The sequence below is a fragment of the Toxorhynchites rutilus genome, chromosome 2 (genome assembly GCF_029784135.1).
Source record: "Toxorhynchites rutilus septentrionalis strain SRP chromosome 2, ASM2978413v1, whole genome shotgun sequence".
Classification (NCBI taxonomy): domain Eukaryota; kingdom Metazoa; phylum Arthropoda; class Insecta; order Diptera; family Culicidae; genus Toxorhynchites; species Toxorhynchites rutilus.
The window spans coordinates 326,056,116-326,076,511 of record NC_073745.1 but is presented as its reverse complement, the minus strand read 5'-3'; the positions used below and the strand labels follow the sequence as shown (position 1 = coordinate 326,076,511).

Here is a 20,396-nt window from a genome sequence, read left to right as displayed (position 1 = left end):
AATCGGTAAAAATCTGACAACACTACTCATTATTGTTTGTGTTTGACGTTTGCTTAGCGTGAGCACGTAGAATTTACTCGTTCATAAATATTTAAATTTCTCCCGTGTTTCATCAGTTCTAATCATCGTTAACAGCTTACTGTGAATGTTCGGTGAGTATTTCGCAGTTGATTATAAAATATAATCAAGTGTAATGTAATTTTCGTCCAAATAATTACAAAATAAAGTGTCCGAAATTTGAATTCAATCTGACTGAAATTTGATTTAGTGTCCGAAGTTTGATTCTTATTCGCTTCATTTGAAAAAGCATTTTATTCAATGATTTTGTTATGTTTTCAATCAAATAGGTACCAAAGTAGAAAGCTCAAAAGTATATTGAACTAATTTATTGAAAATATCAACCAAATAATACCTGTGCATTAAGCTTAGATCTGTTTTCTGCATCATATGCCTTAAGCGTCCGAAATATGATTCAGAACGTTAGCTCTGCGATTGACACAGTCGAGTTCAGGTTATAATAAAAATCTTAAATACCTGCGCACCCAACGGGTCTAACTATTTTTCCCGGGGGCAGGGAAGGAATGTTAGTATGATATTCGCCGCCCGCCAGATGGGTCGCCTCTATAGCGTGGTTCCCTAGGATTATCAAAGAAGGGATATTTGCTAGTCATAATTTATGCAACAATGTAACAGTTCACACTTTTTCTAAGCGAAGTTTAATGTCTTGTGAACTATTCACGAACCAAAACGGAGTTACTATGAATAATAAATATCGGTATTCAGTATAAAAAAAAGTTGTCATCCATGCTTGAGGAAAAGATAAATGGAAAACTCCATGCATTACGGGACTGTGTAGATGTAGAGAGTAGTGTTCTGTATGTTAAAAAAGAAAGATAAAAGGTGAAAGACGCCAAACTAATTATGTTTGTGATACATGCGTAAAATATCACACGAATTTTAATTTTTAAGCGTCAGTCCCTAGGGGCCGACGTTGAGCTTTTTGGTAAGAAAGTGCTGACTGACTGGGACTGACAGTTACAAAATATTGATGACTATTTTCTATCTATACAATAAGTATCTTTGGGAACTGGGACCGACACTGATATTGTGCAAACGCTCTTGATGCGCGCAGAATGGAAATCGAAGCAAGAAAAAATCGGGGCTTAACGTGTTAAGCATTTTGAGTGGTTTAATATCAAAATTCGCTAATGGTTATATTTCGGTTTGTGAGTTAACAGAGAAGCGACATTAGATATGTGCGGAAAAGTAAATTCATTTTTGAGTGGAAAAAATCAAATTATTGAAATAATTGTACTGGTGGGGTAAAACGGACAGTTGCCAGTGGGAGTGAGATAGACAGTGAAAAGTCTGTTCAATCTATTCCTAAGGAATGCCCTGCGTCTATAAATGGAAATCAAATCGAAAAATGTGGACTGTTTAGAAGTTGACTGGAACCAAAAGCAAAATAGTTGAGGGTCTGTCCGTTTATACTGCTGAAAAGCACGATATCACTTCTAGGTGGATTAATTCGATTATTCATAATTTAACGGACATTTGTGATGAGTTCAGACCTTGGTTCAATCAAATTATTCCTCTCCTTTGCATCAAAGTTTTGGGAAACATGAGTTTCCAAAGATATAATTGAAGTTCTTCTTAACATGTCGCTACATATGCATGCGAAAATGATTCTCATTCAGACTGATTCGAATGTTATATGAACAAAATTGGATAGTTGGGATAAAATATTATTGAGATCAAGCCATAACTAATATTGGATCGTTATTTTGAAAAAATCTGTAAATCTGTATAAAAACTAAAAAAAAACCGTAATCTGTATCTACAGATTCTTGGTTTCAAGAAGTCTGAAAAATCTGTATAAATACAGATTATTCTTTAGGTATGGTAAACCTGCTCCAGAGTAGCTTTCGCGTAGTGGCAGGATGCCAAATCGGGTCAAAACTATAGTGAAGCAGTATGTTAACAAACTCACAGACAACAATATTTTAGCAGGCATTCTTATTCATAGTAGTTCATAGTATCAGTTGTGAATGAAAGACTAGCAAAATTTACCGCACTCGGATATTGCTAGAGTGGACATTTTTGCCTAATTTTTCTTAGAAAATGGATGTCTTCTCTTTCTCATGTGTTTTACCTTCACGTACCGTATAGAGCTGCTGTCCTGGCGATGATTTATAGTCTAGCTTTTCATAGGTCTTAACATACGTTGTGATGTAGGCATAATTCATGCTAAATATAACGTCATACATTATTCTGGGTCTCGGTTTAACAATTTCTGCGTGCTTCGAACTTCTTTTTGGAATAGTTTGCTTCTTGCATGTCCTCAGAACGAAGGTACTTGGTAGACACGCAGAACATTTGATACAGATATACCTATCTGTTTTTTAAATGATCCTGGAAAGCATTTTTCTCCTCATACTTACGGATCGCAGTACGAACCGCTTTGATACTCACTCCTGCTTCTTCCGCCATTTTTTTTCAGTGACTGTGCTCGTTCATTATCTAATTTGTGTACGATCCTTTAGTTTTTTTCAAACGTGAAAAATCACTGTTATTGCACGGAAACGATATAAACAATGATATAAACAAAGGAATGCAGCCAATCAGACACACGGGAAGAGACTCTCGGTTGAATGCTAGCTTTTTTAAAGTGTGCCCATACTTTATGGTGCGTATTCTAATTTCTGAAAAATATCATTTTTTTTTTGTTTAAAACATTCGGGAGCATTTCTATGGAATGTCACATTAGGTTTTGTGTACGATTCGAACGATTCTACTGACCAAAGACAAATTCAACTGAACTGTGTGAAATCTGTGGTTTTTGTACATTAATTTCCAAACGATTAAAGTTGGAATGACTAATAATACAAAATTGCATACGTTATTGTGAAGAGTAGTTTTTCGAAGGCCCTTCGTCCTTTACACGTTACAGTTATTTAATAGTTATTAAAATGACAGTGAATATTAGGAGACAAGCTCTGTATATAAGATTCATTACTGGGTGAAAAAGTAGGAACAATAGTATCATCTTGACGGATGCATTGTTCAAAGTGAATATTACATAATAAAATGATCTTGTTACTAAACATTTTCTAAACAGAATAAAATGATATTTTCCACGTGACATGAAATCTATCGATAAAAAATGGGCATGTGTTTCGGAATTTCTGTTATTACATATTACACATTTCGGCATGAAAAATTCGAACTGAAACTTTTGTTTCTGTTTCTGTTAGCAACTGCTCGTTTGCTAACAACGGTTAATTTAATGGTTCAAAACCACTTCGCAGTGAAAATTATCCGCCTTTTGTGGCGGCACAAAACATTGCTTCCTATCACCACCTCCATGACGCCACAAGATGCGAACTTTTTTCTGTCACCTTCTCTATCTCTCGCCCCCTGTCGACCCCTCCTTATTGGCATCTTAAGACGACGGCCCCTGCGGCGCCATCGCACCCCCGCTATTTGCACCACCATTACAGCCTTCAGCGTGTCACACTGATTAAAATAAATTCAATTTTGAACTGAACTTAATGGAAAAATAATCCTTCACCGTCTTGTTCGGAACATTGCCCGGCAGATGAAGGCATTGTGCATTGGAGCGGACTGCTGCTGTGTAATCCTGTCCTCGAAAATTCAATTTCCCGAAAAAAATCGTTGTTGATTAAATAATTTAGATTTTATTTGGCACCCAATGTGTTTTAGTCGTCGTTCTTCGTTGCCGAGATGGGGTGGGGCAGCGGTATCAAATTAATTAAGTCATCGATTTTCAGGACATTAAGACGAGTTCGTCCCCCACTGTCTTCTGCAACCATTATCACACTAATCCTTTTGTTCTTCGTCCCTCCCACCGCGGAAACGTCGGGAGGAGGAATCAAATTATCCCACTCATGAGATGAGATACAAGTTGCTTAGTTTCAAACTACGATAACAACAACAAAACACACAAAAGACACGTGGGGGAAGTCAGCAAATCATTTCCAATTAGCTGTGCCCATTGTCAGCATGAGCTGGAGATTCACCAGTTTCGTTAATTATGACTCTCTGTCCTGGCATTGGATACGTATCGATAATGCTGGAGAGATATTGATTTCGTCTTGATCGGTTAATTAGGGTGGAAACATTGGGACTGTGATAGTGATGTTATTGACCGTAACTGTCACTACTCGAAACTCGAACTGTTCTTTTGAAGCGGGAAGAATATTCGCTTGTGTGGTGAATTTTTATATCCCGAGACAAAACACTCCAAGGCAAACTTTGCGGTGACGCTTCTTTTTCTTCGTTTTTCTCAGAGCTTCGGCTCTGTAGGTGATAAAGTGTCGTCCAAAGTGGGTGTCACTCGGCGTCGGACGGGGGGCTGATGGGTGGAGTCTACGGCGTAGTTTGCTCCTCTGTGGGTAGCATAAATAATGGCGAGCCCCGGAGGGCGGAAGACTATCGAAGTGTGACCTGAAAAGTGGTGACGGGACCAACATTAAGGCTCTCGTCTGTTTTGGATTTATGGTCGGCGGGGGCGAAGGAGCCATAATGTGCGAATAAAGGAGAAGATTTAGTGTACGATTGGTGCGGATGGTTGATTCCAGTTTTCCGATTGCGGGTAAGGATTACCGGCCTACCATATCAGAGGAGGGGTTTGCTGGTCTGAGATCTAAGCCAGCAACCGAAGTCGATTATTTTTTTGCCTTTTACACTATTTAAACTTCTCGGATTCTAATTATTTTATATTTTGGAAAAACAATTCCATACCTACTCTTGAACTATACGATGTTTATGTGCTTTCTGTTTATAGCAATTCAACCGTACTGTTCCACAACCCTTTTTTTAAATGAATATTGTTCTACGAGGGTCGTTCAGTGCCTCAGAAATCGCGGAATAATATAGCTAGGAAAAAAAACAAGGTGATTTTCGTAATCTACGTTTTATTTTCTATTTTTGTATATAATTGCCGTAACGTTTGAGACATTTTTCATAGCGTGGCACGAGTTTTTCTATTCCAAGCGCGAAGTGCGTAGCGTCCAACTTTTTGAAGTACGATGTAGCTGCGTCACGAATTTTTTCAGTGTTATCGAATCGTTGACCGCCGAACACCTGTTTCATCACCGAGAATAAGTGATAGTCGCTAGGGGCCAGGTCTGGGGAGTAAGGAAGATGCTCGAACACAGTCCATTTGTATTTTTTCAAATGCTCTTCAGTTACGCGCGCAGAATGGGGCCGCGCATTATCTGTATGAGGAACACTCCTTTCGTCAATAAACCTGGCCTTTTGTTCTTAATCGCGGTTCTTAATCGGTCCAAAACTTCACAATAGTACTGAAACTTATTTTTTGAACGACCCTCGTATTATTATTCTCTTGCACATTACCTACATTACATTCCAATTTACGTGCACTTCCAGTGAGAGCATTGTCTCTTCTAAGGAAGTGGGTTCTAGCAAAACTTATATAAAATTTCAGCTTATATACAATTATAAACAGTTATCAGCACATTTTTTGCGGGTGAATTTGTGAAAAGTAGTAATTTTACGTACACCCAAACTAGCATTGGCAGAAAACGTTTCATCCTCGGCGAAAAAAAATGCTATTTCGTGAAAGTGAAATGAACAAATAAAAGCACCTTCTCCAAATGTTTTAAAATGTTTGTATGTATGGAAGCAGGCATCTCTTTCTCTCAGACTGAACGTCAGCTTGGGATTGTACCCAAAAAAAAAGTCTAAGCGATGTCAACGGGGATCATATCAAGACCGGCTGGAATGCAAGGCTGATTTACATGACCACGCTATCCAAATAGTCACGTGCTGTTGCATAAATGCGTGACAATATTACACCTCATTATAAAATGGAATTGGCTCATTATAAATAGTGAATCTATATCTTTTTCGGTCTAGGCCGTGTATGTGGTAAAGTATGCGAAAAGCTTTAATGCGTGCTTATTTGCAATATGTCTCTTGTTTCGCTCGCTCATGTTGCTCATATATTGCTATAGCATATATATTATACACATGTCATAAATCGGGATGCCAAAACAGGTGCTAAAATTTAATTTTGGGTGTAGGAGCACCACATGGTGTGCCCGGAACTATAAATTTAACTATGTTGTGTTCTGAATTTAACGCCATTGGTAACGCATTATAACAAAGGTTGCCATAATACGTGAATGATTTCTTTCCGGTTTCCGCTTTCTGACGTGTCATTATTAAGTTATCACGATTTCTAGTTTCATAAGAATGGTTGGTTTGTCGTAATAAGTAGTTATGATGAATCCGAGGGATGTGGAAAAAAATTTGCATGATCACCACGGTTTGTAGTTCACGTGTAGCTAGTATAGGGTTAATCGAGATGACTACGTTTGAATACAGGTCTAAAGTTGCGTAAAGTCGGGGTTTGCCGTATTCGATTTTGAGATATATATTTTGTGTTATTTGTAGCTGCTTCAATATAGCTTTAGATGTTACAGATACTAAATATTGCAATTTTGACTGCACAATGCTTGGTACGTAGTGATTTTAAGAAAGCAGCTTCGAGATTCTCCAGAATAGGTCACAGTTTGAACTATTTATTAATCTACCAACATGAGCTTAATGTAGGGTAAAATAATAATCCGAGACATTGGTTTTCAATTGTTGCTGTACCAACTCTCAGCTCAACATGATTAACATGATCAACATGTATCGTAAGTGAGATATCATATATTTTGTCTTCGCAAGGTTCAAGGACAAGAGATCCTCTGCGAAAAACATCTTTAAAGTACGCATGTCTTCCATCATTCAATTGATTAAGTCAGCAGAGTTACTTGCTACATATGTCAATGAAGTGTCGTCCGCAAATAATATAAGTATACCGTGTAATTGAAGTCTGGTAAGATTGATTCCCGTGAGGAACTCCGACTGTAACTGATCTTTTAGAGCCTTTGAAGCCGTTTATTGTAATATATTTAGTTCGCAAACACCTTCAGAATTTATGGAAAAAGAACCAGATGAGATACACTCAATAAAATTTACTGTTACCATCGTGCAAAAATGTTGTGGTGAATCTTAATAAAAAAGGCTGGTATGTCATCTTGTCCAGGACATTTATTGATTTTCAACTTGCTGATCTCAACTAGAAACCTCTTGAATTGTTGAAATATAGACTGATTGGCTCTCAATAACCCAAACTTATTAATGTCATGTTTGATGGGAATGGTAATGGCTACTCAGCAAACATTAGATTGTATAACTAGCGCATATCCCATATTTGGGTGGTATAAGATGCGCTTTACTGACATATACATGTAAAATTGATATACATACATGGCAGATTCATGCGAGTTGGTTTGGATGAATATGCTATTTATATTTGCATCTTATACGACTATTGACGTACGATTTATTACAAACATAGAAAAAAATAATAATTTGATATTCTCATGAAACGCCGTTTGTATATATTACAACATTTATGTTTCTAGGAATAGGAATTATTCAATTGACTTTTAGTAGGAGGAGGGTCCGATCTCACTAAAGTATTCATTGAACTTATCAGCAACTGTGGGTTCATGAGTGATTAAATGATCGCCAATAGACAGCTTAATAGGGTTATAGCCCTTCGATTTGCGTCTCAACACTTTATCAAGGTTACGCCAAACAGTTTTTGGTCAGAGTACTAGTTGTATTGGCTTATTGAGATGAAATGTTGAATGGTCACTGACTTTCGAAGACATTGTTTCATTCATGATGCAACCTTTCATGGTCTCAGAACATACCACGTGGTCCAAGATGTTGTAGCTAGCCGGTTTTGTTGAAATAGTTGTAGCAGTTCAACAATTCAAGGTATTCCTCAATAATTCTGCACTCTGTCCGATTGGCTGTTATATTCTCATCCCCGAGTATCACACAAGAGCTGATAGTTTCCAATTTTTCATAGAATAAAGCTTGTGGATGACATGGAGGTCTACAGACAGCATGCTCATCGAACGAGGAATCTCCTAGATCTAAGCACACGTTAATGTGGTGGAACCCTTGCTGGTACAGTGATTAATTCGGCGGAGTCGACTTCATTCCGTATGTAAACCTCCCAAGGAATCAAACCACTTACGGCTAATTCATTCAGGGAGCGTTTCATGATGACTCTCGAGAAAAGTCTCAGCTCTTCCTTGGATCCAATCTGTTCCACTTTATCTCCATCGTGGCGTCAGATGAGCACTTTTCCATTTCTATCTGGCCAGACGTACTTCACATCCAGAGCCGATTGAACTTTTTCAACATGACGTAGGAGATCGCGGCCGATTGCAGACATTTCATCTCGAATCGATACTCGAAATGATGACCCACTAAATGCCTTTTAAGTAATCGATGCTTCTATAACTCCGATTGCACAACCGCAGATCAGTTTTTTATGTAATATCCTCACGCTCCAACATGGGTAGTCCTAAAATGACTTCATTCCTAGGTAACTGTTGTCGATTCACTTTGTCCAATTCCAGTTCCAGAATAACTATTTTATACGAAAGTTCCTGATGTTTTCTCTGCCAGTCCAGAATCTCGTTACGAACTCGGATATTATCCACCTTCACCACTTTAATTTCTTCCTTGAATCCATGGGAATCGGCCTGGAGTGCATCGAATTGGCCGAATAGGAACTGCTGAGATTCTTCAATTTTGCTACTGGTCGTAATCATGGATTTGAAGCTTTTACGATGTATGAAACGCAAGAGTACCTTCTGCAGTCCAAATCTTCTGAGCGATGTGATTTTTACACCACATAATTCCGCATGGATTTAGAAGTGGATTCCAATTGAATATTCTTACATCTTACATCTTACAAATATTCTTACATTACTCTGGATGTTAGGGGGTCTTCGTAGCCTAATTGGTTGCGTGTCCGCTACTAAGCGAACGATCATGAGCTAATAACTCAGGGCCCCTCAACTGACCATCTTTGTGTGTTATTCTAGCTACTACGTCCACGCAACAATCATCATGTGTCGGTAATCCCAGTCTCTTACCGCTCACATTACGATCTGCTGCATCGGTAATTGGTGCTAATTCTAACACAGCAATGGAAGCCATCAGCAGTCCCGTTGTGAACAGTCCAACTGTGAACATTCGAACAATAGGAATATTCTAACGCCGAAAAAAGGCGGCATGTGTTGTGTATCGATAGAGATGGAATACTCGGCATGTGTTGTGTATCGATAGAATTGGAATATTCTTAGGCCTAAACAGCTACTGTGTTATACATAAAAAAAACAAATGTTTATCGATGGATAGGAATCTTAAGCCTAAATAATATACAACAATAGTTATCTTAACATAAAAAATGTATACGAATAAATTCGGCTCTGTGACAGCTGAATTGCTAAATGAGCCTAATAAACGGATGGGATAAAAAAAAATTCTTACAATGTTTCGGTGTTTGGATATGCTTTTCCAAATCAGATCTACCTGTAAGACAAAGATACAAAGGTGCTCTCGGCGCAATTCGTCGGTAAAATGATACTTCCGTTTAGACATTCAAGAATTTTAGTCACTCATAAAAAGTTACAGGATGGTTGTGTCCGAGAAACGTCAGCATATGACGTAGGATTACGGTCAACTGTTATTGCAAATTGATTATGGATATGTTTGAAAAATTTCATTATTCAACTTTTGGGCAATAATTTGATGGCCTTGACAAGGAGCGTTTAGTTTGATTTTTGATAATTATTTGTTCACTCCATCAGTGGTAGTATCGAGTGTCCAATCAAAACGTGGGTTTTACCGCGGCAGAAAATCAAACCAAACGCATTATTCATCGCACAGTCCCGTATTCGTATTGAGTGAGCAACTGGGGGAGCACAGATGCCTTTTATCAATTGACCAATCAGAACGCAGGTTTTTCGTGTTGATAATACTTGATATTTTTCAATTGTTCGATGGTTAGTTGCATAAAATATATAATTTTCTTCATTGTATTAAATTATTAGGGAATGCCTCGATCGATTGGTGCAAATATCTCGAAAATCCATCAACAAATGACTGAGTAGTGAGCGCGTGAAATTGGACAATTTTTCGTGATGCAGCAGATTTTTTTATTTTTCATTTTGTACGCCAGCATGTTCCCGATAGACGTTTTTACTCAAAAACAAAATACAAAAAAAAAAATAAATTTATTATCATCAGGGTTTGACAATTTCGAAACAAGAAGATTAAATTGTTTTTTTTTCTTATTTCCTCTTCAGTCAAAATAATTTTCGATTGTGAGTATTTTCTATTCACACTAAAACATCGATTTCTCTTGGAATTAAAAGAGGCACATGAGGGCATATTAGTCTTCTAACCAGCGCCAGCAACTGATTATGCCTGCTGGCATACAGCACATACTTCCACATCGTCATTTTCATTACTTTCAGTGAATATGGTTCGAACTCAAACGAAATTTTCATTCGGATACAAGACACCTTCATTTCCATTTGACGATTTGATAACTTCGCTCCAGTGTGAAGAATGGAATAAATGAACGTGAAACGAAGCAAGTCTGTTCAGAGGTGAAGTGATATTCTTTTTGTTGAGCGTGAAGAGAGAGTAGCATTATTTTAGAAAGCGTGAGTTTGTAGCGAATCGATAGTCGATAGGCTCATTAGTGAGTGAGGATGTGTCAATTGGAGCGAAATTGTAAGTAAGGATTATGATTCGTCAACAAAACAAATGCTAGAATTTGAAAAATAAATCAGGACGCCCTAATAGCATCTCAAAGTCAGAACATGGTCTGCTAAATCAGGATAGATGTTAGCTCTAGTTGTGTGCTCCCGTGGCCGAGTGGTTAGCGTCAAATCTAACATGCCGGGGGTTCGGGTTCGATTTTCGTTCTGGTCGGGGGATTTGTCATCAAAAAAATTTCCTCCGTGTCTTGCATTGTGGTCACGCGTATTCTAGAGCTTGCCACTGAGATTGCATTTAAGGCGTGTTATTAGGCATAGAAATCTCAACTGAGTACTAAGAAAAATGATGCAAGTAATACTACGTTGAGACGGCGAAGTTACTCTAACAACGATAGTGCCATTTAAGAAGAAGGTAGCCCTAGTTCTATTGGATCTTCAGGGACGCTCGTGTAGCTACATTTGAACTAACAGAATTACTCCAAATATCTAAGCCCAACGTTCATGAGCATCTCTTGAAGCTTTGTTATAATTGACATCAAAATTTCCGGAACGGAATAGAATTCGGCTCTCTATCTATCGATAAAATGATCTATTGATTTTCCTGAAATTACATTCGATAAATGCATAATCGATGACAACCGCTTTTCGGTTCTAAAAATAACGAACGAAAAATCTCCCCAAAGATGAGTATCGATTCGTATTCTTTCGCTCCTCCACAGCTGTCAATCATACTGCTCCTCGGTGACATTTCCCTCGTTTATATTGGCTTCCGCCGAAATGAATCGCGTGGTCGTCGGTCTATCGGCTACGGGGTCCTTCAACATTTGGGGAACAGATAGTTTTCTGTGTTTCAATTGTTTTCGAAACTCATGCACTTGCATGCTGCATGCTCACACACACAAAAAAATCCCGCATGTCACAACATTTTTGCGAAACAAGAAACAAGAACGTGCATTTTGCTCTGCTGCTTTTGTTGTCGCTCAGCCACCACGGAGGCACATACAGACACACAGACACACACCCGCTCAGTACGGTCCGTGTCAATGTCCATACCAACCAACCAGTATCAGCAGCGAAGCAGAAGCGGTCCGTATCCCTCCGGAGTTCAATAGGATGCTGCTGGACCCAGGCGGTCCAGTAGCGTATGGGAATTTATGATGTTCCGAGGCGTGTGGTTATGTTGAGCAATCCAAGCGAAATGGGGCAACAGAAGCAGACAGCAGTGACAGAGAGGCAACAAATGCGCTGCGCGAAAGCGTATGTCAATCTCATTATCATTATGTTATCCAGGCCCCATACACACGCCAGAGCGTCCGAAGTCAGTTAGATGGAGCATACATGGTGTGCTTCTGACACAGCGTCCAGAAGCTGCGACTGCCGACTGTTGGCCGCCATAATTATTGCTTGAAAATGTCGCACTCGAGCGAATCATTTCAATATTTTCGTCAAAAACATGGGGAGGTGTGAAACAATAAAAGTACCCCCACGGGTAATTGATCGAATCATTTCAATTCATCGCAATGGTATTATTTTTTTTCCTTTCAAGTGCGTTACCACTTAATTAAGAGTAATCGTTCGTTACTGGGCAGTTGGTGTAAAAATCGAACAAATAGCGCCAAATTGCCATGGAAATATATTTCATTGGTCTCAAAGTGCGTTCGATGGTGCCCATAAAATTTCCATCAAATCGCTCGACTCGCCGCGAAAGTTCCACTTCCAGCTGTTGATTGATAAAATTGCCGCACTTTAAGCGCAAGTCGTTAAATTTTATTGCCTCTATCAAAAACCAAGCTTTAAGGGTGGCTGCTGACTCTCCACCGCACAGCGCGCATCCTTCCGTGGCAATCAACGTTTTCGACATGATGGAGATGTGTCACTTAAATTGGAGTGGCGCCTGTCCCCGACGTCTATTTTGTCTTTCGTCTTGCGGTTCAACAAACTTTTTGGTTTGCTGGGAGGAAGGGGCTGGTCTGACCAGAGATGCCAGATACACGGGAGCGTCCGTAGATCTACGGTGTTTAGTATAATCTCAACCGATTCATAAGATGTTTGCTGCTCTCTCTCTCATATTAATCGAAGCTTAATCTGATTTCGAATCTGTCACTTCTTAATGTCAACTTTTCACTTTTCCACATTGAACATTATGTTAATGGTCTCTATAAACCTATTCAGCATACATCCTTGTAAAAGACATTGCATCAATCGTCATTGATTCTGATGACAGTTTGAGCTCAGCTCCATAACTGTTTGAAAAATCTGGATCTGAGGGATCGTACGTTGAGTCCTTAAGGCTTATTAATCTGTTGGAACATGTTCCATTGCTGGGCACATTGCGTCAATCGATACCGATTCGGTTGGTCTGTTATTCCGAACTTCTAAATGGTTTGAACGTCCAGAAAATCTTACGTAGATGTGTCTCATTGTGTCTCTGAACTTTATGAACCTGTTGAGACGTATTCAATTAATGACAACTCGTTGTTGATTGAAAAGACCATATGATCTGAGCTTTAGAATGATTTTGGAAATTCTAGAACATTTAGCATACATAACAAAGAATTCTTGTTGTATCCATGAACTCTGTAACCGATTGTTCGGGGTTTCTAACTAGGGAAACCCAAACAAAATCATCCTCAGAGAAATGCTCTGCTTTGATTCATTGTTCGATTAAAGCTAAATTACGTATTCATCTAATTGCCGCGGCTCTCTCGATGTTATCTAAAATATTATCAATACTGGATATTTATGTTTCGCTCTGCACAAAATCTGATGCTATCATTGAGGTGACGAGAGGACGACATAATTTGGAGAGAGTGTTTATTATTCGGTTGAGTTATTATAGTTAACTCCGCGTCGTTACGCACTCTATTGTGACATGTCCTATTACTAATGGTCTCGTCTCTGCCTAGGTTCAAATTTATATACGGCAGTCAAAATTGTCCACCGATAGAGTTATCTTGTAGAAGTTCTAAACAAAAAAACAATATTAGTAATATGATATTATTAATTTGGCCACTTCCTCAGCATCATCGATACCTGATTCCTTTAAAAAAAAAGTTCTGAAAAACCCTACAGTGAAAGTCGTCTAGAGATGATAATATTTCAAACCCAAAATATGAGATTCATATAGAGTCGCTAACCGGTGAGTCGCATTGACACGAATCGAACAAATTTCGGTTGGCAAAGATCTTCCATTCGGACTTCGATGCTGTCCTCAGTGACTCCTTATATGTGATAAAGACTGCCCCAGAAAGTATGGACGCAGTCAGAAACCGCTGCCATTTCACAATACTTTATATTTGGTCCTTTTTTTTGGCTGCGTCCCGTTGTTTACTTTTGTCTCTCAGCACCTGTGCAGTGGCATATTTTTTCTAGCAGTGTTTTTCCAAAATGCGTGGCCTTTCAGCAGAACAACGGCGAAAAATTGTGCACAAATGGTGTACAGAACCCGGATTGTCATTAAGAAAGTTAGCAAAAATCGAAGGTGTTAGTGAGATAGCCGTGCGAACAGCGATCAGGAAATTCAGTGAGGATAACTCTTTTGAGGATAAACCGAAAACAGGTCGAAAAAAAGGTCCTGCCAGTCCTCGTTTGGATAAATGTATAATGAAGGCGTTCGAGCAAAAGAAAGAGGTATCCGAACGGGATGTGGCCAAAAAAGTTGGCACGTCGAAATCAAACGTTTATCGCGCAAAAGAACGTTTGAATCTGCGAACATATAAGAAGCAGAAGCAGCCAAAACGAACCCCAAAACAAGAAGCATCGATCAGGCCCAGAGTGCGAAAGCTGTACGATACGATGCTTGCTGGGAATTCGAAGTGCATAATAATGGACGATGAAACATACGTTTAATTCGACAATAAATCCTTGCCGGGGCCACAGTATTATACGGCGCGAGAAGGGCATATATTAGACAAGTCTGAAACATCCGTTCGAGTCGAAAAATTTGGTAAAAAGGCTATGGTCTGGCAAGCTATCTGTGGTTGCGGTAAAATTTCGCAACCGTTCATTACAACTGCTTCAATGAACAGCGAAATTTACATCAAGGAGTGTTTAAAAAAACGGCTTCTACCCATGATTCGTAGCACAACGATCCTGTTGTCTTCTGGCCGGATTTAGCGTCATGCCATTACGCGAAACTAACGGTAGAGTGGTATACCTCAAAAGATATAACATTCGTTCCAAAGGACATGAATCCCCCTAATTGCCCGGAAATTCGCCCTATTGAATTTTGGGCATTGACGAAGGCACATCTTAGGAAACATGTCTCTCCAGCAGAAACCATTCAACAATTTGAAAAGGACTGGAAAAAAGTGTCTAGACTCGTCGCTAAGAAGTCTGTGCTGAACCTCATGAAGAACGTTCGCAAGAAGGTGCGCCAGCTTGCATACAATCGATAGATAGCAGAAATTGAGAACACCGGGCTGTTGTACTAATCTTATGTTAACAATATGTCGAAGAAAAACTAAGTTTCTAACATTTGTGTTTTATTTATACTAAAATCTGGGTGCGTCCATACTTTCTGGGGCAGTCTTTATGATGCTTCCTAATATTACCGTTCAGCTTTTGACTCAAATTCTCGACGACAACAAGTTCGTTGAGATTATGCGGATGTTTTCACGAGCTTTGACAATCTTGCAGTTTTCAAGCTGCCGGTTTTGTGATAGAGTACTTTGGGTCATTATTCTGATAGAAATCGAATGTTCTGGATATACCTTATTTTACCAAGAAAAAAATATGTAAATATGTTAGATAGAGTCCCTGTTTTAGACCGTTTGGAATCACTCTGTATCTTAAGATCTTGACTGAAAATAAGGACTCAAGACAAACACATTTTCATGGCTACGGCTCCTCTGTTCTCTCTTCAATTCCGACTATGAAATGGATTGTTCGTTTTTACCAGAGTCAATTAAACCATCCCGTATGAGTTGATGAGATGAAGAAGAACTCGATTTATTTTCAACCCGGTCGCGTTTAATAGAGTGATTTAAAATTGATCGTAAGTTCGTCTGTCGTTCACCATTACTGAACTAAACTACAACTAAAGTTTGTTCCCTTCGTCATTTTAACTACATTTTCGTTGAAAAGTAAACTACATTGCTGCTTATGTAGATGTTCTAGTATCAATGAACTGACAGTTTAATAATCATATACAACACAGAATCGGTCTAACAGCTACATTCCTATAAATGAACGAATAATCAGAGTGGCTGATCGTAACACATGTTTTTGAACTTCGTGTTTTATTATTGTGCACGGAAACGATGAAAGTAAGAAATACTCAATCAAAAAATTTCTTCTGTTAATGAAATGCTGATTCTTAGTCGAAAATTTTACATGCTAAACTTTTAAATTAGAATATTCATATTTTATTATTTATTATTTCTAGTTCATTCTAGCCCATCAAACACACAAACACTCTATGAATCACTGTACAAGCCTAGAGTCTTCACAATGTCTCGGTTATCTGTGTTATCAAATGAAATTTTCAAATGATTTTTTTCTCATTTTTTTTCTTAGTTGACATATACTGCCGTTCTACGCATAGTTGTCCCTTGTTCCAAAATCAGTAACTGAGAAAAACACATTCAAAGTTTTCTAGCATATTTGGTTTAGCAATACACTGGGTTTTTTATAAGCATAAAATTATTGTTTAATGAAATGTGAGAAGATCCCCTCATTTGAATAAATCAATCTTGGTTACGGGCTTAACAATTCATGGTGGGACAGTTATGCCTAGAATTTCAACATGGAACAATTGAACTTGATGTTGTTTTTTGAAATACTGGAAACAAACAACAAGTTTTTTTTTGTGTTTTTCCGGAAGATTATTCATAAAAACATCGTTTTATGAAGACAAGAGTGTACTGCAATACTTTGCAGAATATAAATCTAATTGTTATGAGGCATTCGCTAACAAGGTGTACACTGGAGTGCCAATGAATGTATGGGGAAAAAATGGACATTAAAATTTCAAAAATTTACTCTATACGAAATGTTCACCAACTCGAAAAAACACCCTATGCAAAATATCAGCTCAATCGGACTTAAAGGAGAGTGACGCAAAGCGGTCAAAATTTGAGTTTTTTAAAATCGAAAAATCACCCAAGAGTGGAGTAAAGGAAACCGGGTTTTCGAAAAAAAAAAGTTTCCAAATGTCTTAAAATTGCCTGAAAATATGTGAATATGTTAGGTAGAGTCCAGCTTTTAGACCGTTTGGAATCACTCTGTATCATAGGATCTTGACTGAAAATAAGGACTCAAGACAAACACATTTTCATGTCTACGGCTCCTCTGTTTCCTCTTCAATTCAGGCACGTCTTCTATGAAATGGAGGGTCCGGTTTTACCAGAGTCAATTAAACCATCCCGTATGAGTTGATGAGATGAAGAAGAACTCGATTTATTTTAAACGTTTCGTGCCCCCTAGAACCTCACATGCCAAATATGGCTCAATTTGCTTGATTAGCTCTCGAGTTATGCAGAAATGCGTGTTTCATTTGCATGGGAGCCCCCCCTTAGAGGAGGGGGAGGAGTGTCTAACCATCATAGAACCATTTATTGCACCCCAAAACCTCCACATGCCAAATTTGGTTTCGTTTGCTTGATTAATTCTCGAATAATGCAGAAAATTGCGTTTCATTTGTATGGAAGAACCCCCCCCCCCCCCTTAGAGAGAACGATATATATATATATATATTTATATATCTGTTGCGATGTATACATTGCGTGAAATGGGGTGCGGTTGTAGAAAGTGGTCGAAGTGTGTTCGCCTTTTTTGGATCTAGCGAGTCATATACAAACATCAAGAAGGTACTACTGTGAACTAATTGAGAGACATGGTTGTTTTGAGACAAAATATAGTGGTTAGGGTTACAAAATATGTTTCTCAAGAGCAAATCAAAATACCTTACTGAATCTGAATCTGAATTTATAATCTATATCTATGAATAATTCGCAACTTTCCATGTACATAAGGTGTAGTGAAAAGCTTTACTAATAGCTTTTCTAAACTCTCATAATTGTCAGCGAAAAAAAATGGTACAGTCATATTCCACAAGTTTCTTTTTCTAACACACATCAAATGACCTTCCTTCCATCCATCCCAGCTTGGCTACCATTTGCGCTGGCTTACCGCGTTTAATGTTTTGGTTTGCCGAACTACCATCTATGATTTGTTTTTGCATGAATTCTTGTGACATTACAAACATCGAGCTTAAAAAAAAATGCGCATGTTTAACTGTAAAAACCCTCGCATATTACAGACTTTCTGTCAACCAACAGTTTGGTCGGGTCGGCCTTCTGGTGCAAAAACCGACCCAACTGAATCGGCGTAATGTGCGCACATGCATACCTCTCCGTACTGATTAAGAAGCCGACCAAATTATCGGCCGACAAATCAGTCTGTAGTCTGCGTGGGCTTTAACAGTATCATTATCGTGTACTCTTTGAATATATCATCCGCTTGGCTCACGTTTTCGATGTCGTTTGAATGCCGATGAAACTGACCTATTAAATCACAATCTGTCTGAGAGTTATGTTCAAACTTATCTTTTTAACCCTTTCGCGTACAACATCGAACAACACTCGTGGCGGTTAGACTGTGTCAGAACGTACAACATCAAACCTCACTCGTGGTGTATCGATATGAAACGATTGCATAGCTCCAGGCGCATGGTATTCGTTTGAAAGCAAACCAAAAACTTGTCTCATTCACCTGCACAACTCAGATACGCACGCAGAACATAGTAGGGGAACGACTCGTTGTGTTCGTGTTTGGTCCATGCTGTTTGAAATCAAATAATAAGGCAAGGGGTTAATGCAACCTAGCGTAACACAATCGCACTTACACAATACAAACATTCAGATTACCATCACCAGCGGTTAGAAAATGATAGATGTCTTTTTACTACATCTTATACAAAATCCGTCAATTATGTTTCAGGACTCAAACTATATAAAACAATTATCAATGAGAATTTTGATTTACCAGACCAAGGACCAATGAGTCCTCATTCATTTGATGCACAGAATCTACCGAATTCAACTCGAATATCTCAATCAAGATGGTGGGTTTTTCCAAACGATAACAAACCAAGTCAGAAATCTCTATTCATGCGTAAATGTTTGGCTCTGAATCGCGTCGGTGCCCTAAATCCTTCTCCACATCCATCTGTTTTGACACGTTGTGACTTTTTGGAACATTTTCGACGGAATTAGGGTCATTCAAACGACTTCAACCGAATCTCTGTATAATCCTCAAGTGAACTAGAACTAGTGATTCTTTGCGCATTATAATATGTCTTTTTATACGATGCATTGCAGAGGATTCACATAAATCCTCAATTCACGATAAGTTTTCGGATTCACACAGAAAAAAAAAGGAATCTGGCATCCCTGGCTGGCCTCAGATGAATTATGCTTATTCACTTTCCGGTCCGCCCGTTCCCTACGACAGGCGCATTTCTTCCGACCGAAAATTTAATTCCTGTTTGCGACAGATGGTCTGTGTGTGCAGCACTGTCCCGTCCAGTCCCATCTCGCTCCGGTCGTTCCTGACAGGGAGATGAATATCTGTGCAGAAAGCTAGCATTGGTTGTGGAAAACAATCACCAAAAAAGTAGGGTTAATTTATGACCGTAATAAGTTTTCCCGGCAAATGCAGGAGGATTCATCACCAAAAGGCAGCGCGCGGCGAGTGTGTATCCGTCAAAAGCTGAGAATTTAGTCAACCTCTTCCTTTCTGGAAGAGGTGCCTTCTTACGAGTTCAATAAACGAGCGCACAAAGAGTCGATCGATTGTTCACCAAGCGAAAATCCACACACTTCATACGAGGTGTATCCTTCAAGACGTTGAATACATACTTCGCTCGGTAATCCTCCACCGTCGAGTGGGACAGTGTTACAGTTTGGGTTATCGGTTCCCTTCCTTTTTTATGTTTGTTTGTCCGCGCAAAGAGAGGGATTGCGCAGAGGATAGAATCCGAAAACTCCACTCGACGAGAGTTTTCCACCCCGCGCTCGTTTGTGTTAGTGAGTTACCGGAGCAAGGATGCTGCATGTGCACTTTCCCCGAGAGTGATGTGATGGGGTGATGAAATGGAACAATTGTATTATCCTCTCGCGGTCACGCGCGCGTGTGTGCTGTCGTGATGGTGGTGATGACTCCGAAACCGTGCGCGTATTGGTGCGAACCAGATTATTGGAGTCTGTGCAGAACCATCCCTCGAGCATCCTGCCTCAGTTCGAGATAGGATACGTTCAGTCGGTATCGCGACCTGGTCGGGATAACTACCACTCTTCGAATCGGATCTCGACGTGAGATTTTGGTGCCGATAGTAGGGGTGAAAATCTTCAAAGTGTGTTAGTGCTGGCGATGCCCCCGATGCTGTGACAGTGGTTCAAACAGAAAAAAATTGTGTGAAAAGTGAGTTTTACCCGCGGGCGAAGGAATATGTTTGGTGTTCATGCGACTGCTCCGATTGAAAATTTGGCACGGGCGCTGTGTCCTTGCTCCGAATGTGGACCACTTTTGCTGTTGCGGGCGGCTCGCCGTCGAAAAAATGCCCCAGATCAGCGCCGTCGGTCCAAGAGTTGGTCCTTTCGGCGGAGATCCAAAGAGCGGGATACAGATTACCAGGATAAGGAGTTCGATATAGATTTTGATGCGGGTGGTTTCGAGGAGTGGGACAGAAATTATGATTCCGGAAAGGTGATCAATTGGAAGCAATTTGTTGTAGCAGTAGCTGCAGATGTAGTGGCAGAA

At 39.3% G+C, this 20,396-nt stretch overlaps 1 protein-coding gene across 11 annotated transcripts in view; it reads left to right on the top strand.

The window, feature by feature from the left end:
• The window catches only part of LOC129771607 (talin-2), a 172,260-nt gene that overhangs the window by 94,406 nt on the left and 57,458 nt on the right, over positions 1–20,396 (top strand). For 2 of the 11 annotated variants that reach the window (XM_055775406.1, XM_055775405.1), the window contains exon 1: positions 20,195–20,342. The exons of 3 other annotated variants lie outside the window; for them this stretch is intronic. The gene's annotated coding sequence lies outside the window, so the exon portion shown is untranslated. Of the gene's footprint in view, positions 1–19,936; positions 20,058–20,186; positions 20,343–20,396 lie in introns of those variants that run through there. 6 more of the 11 variants (XM_055775408.1, XM_055775407.1, XM_055775413.1 and 3 more) reach the window with 5 other exon arrangements.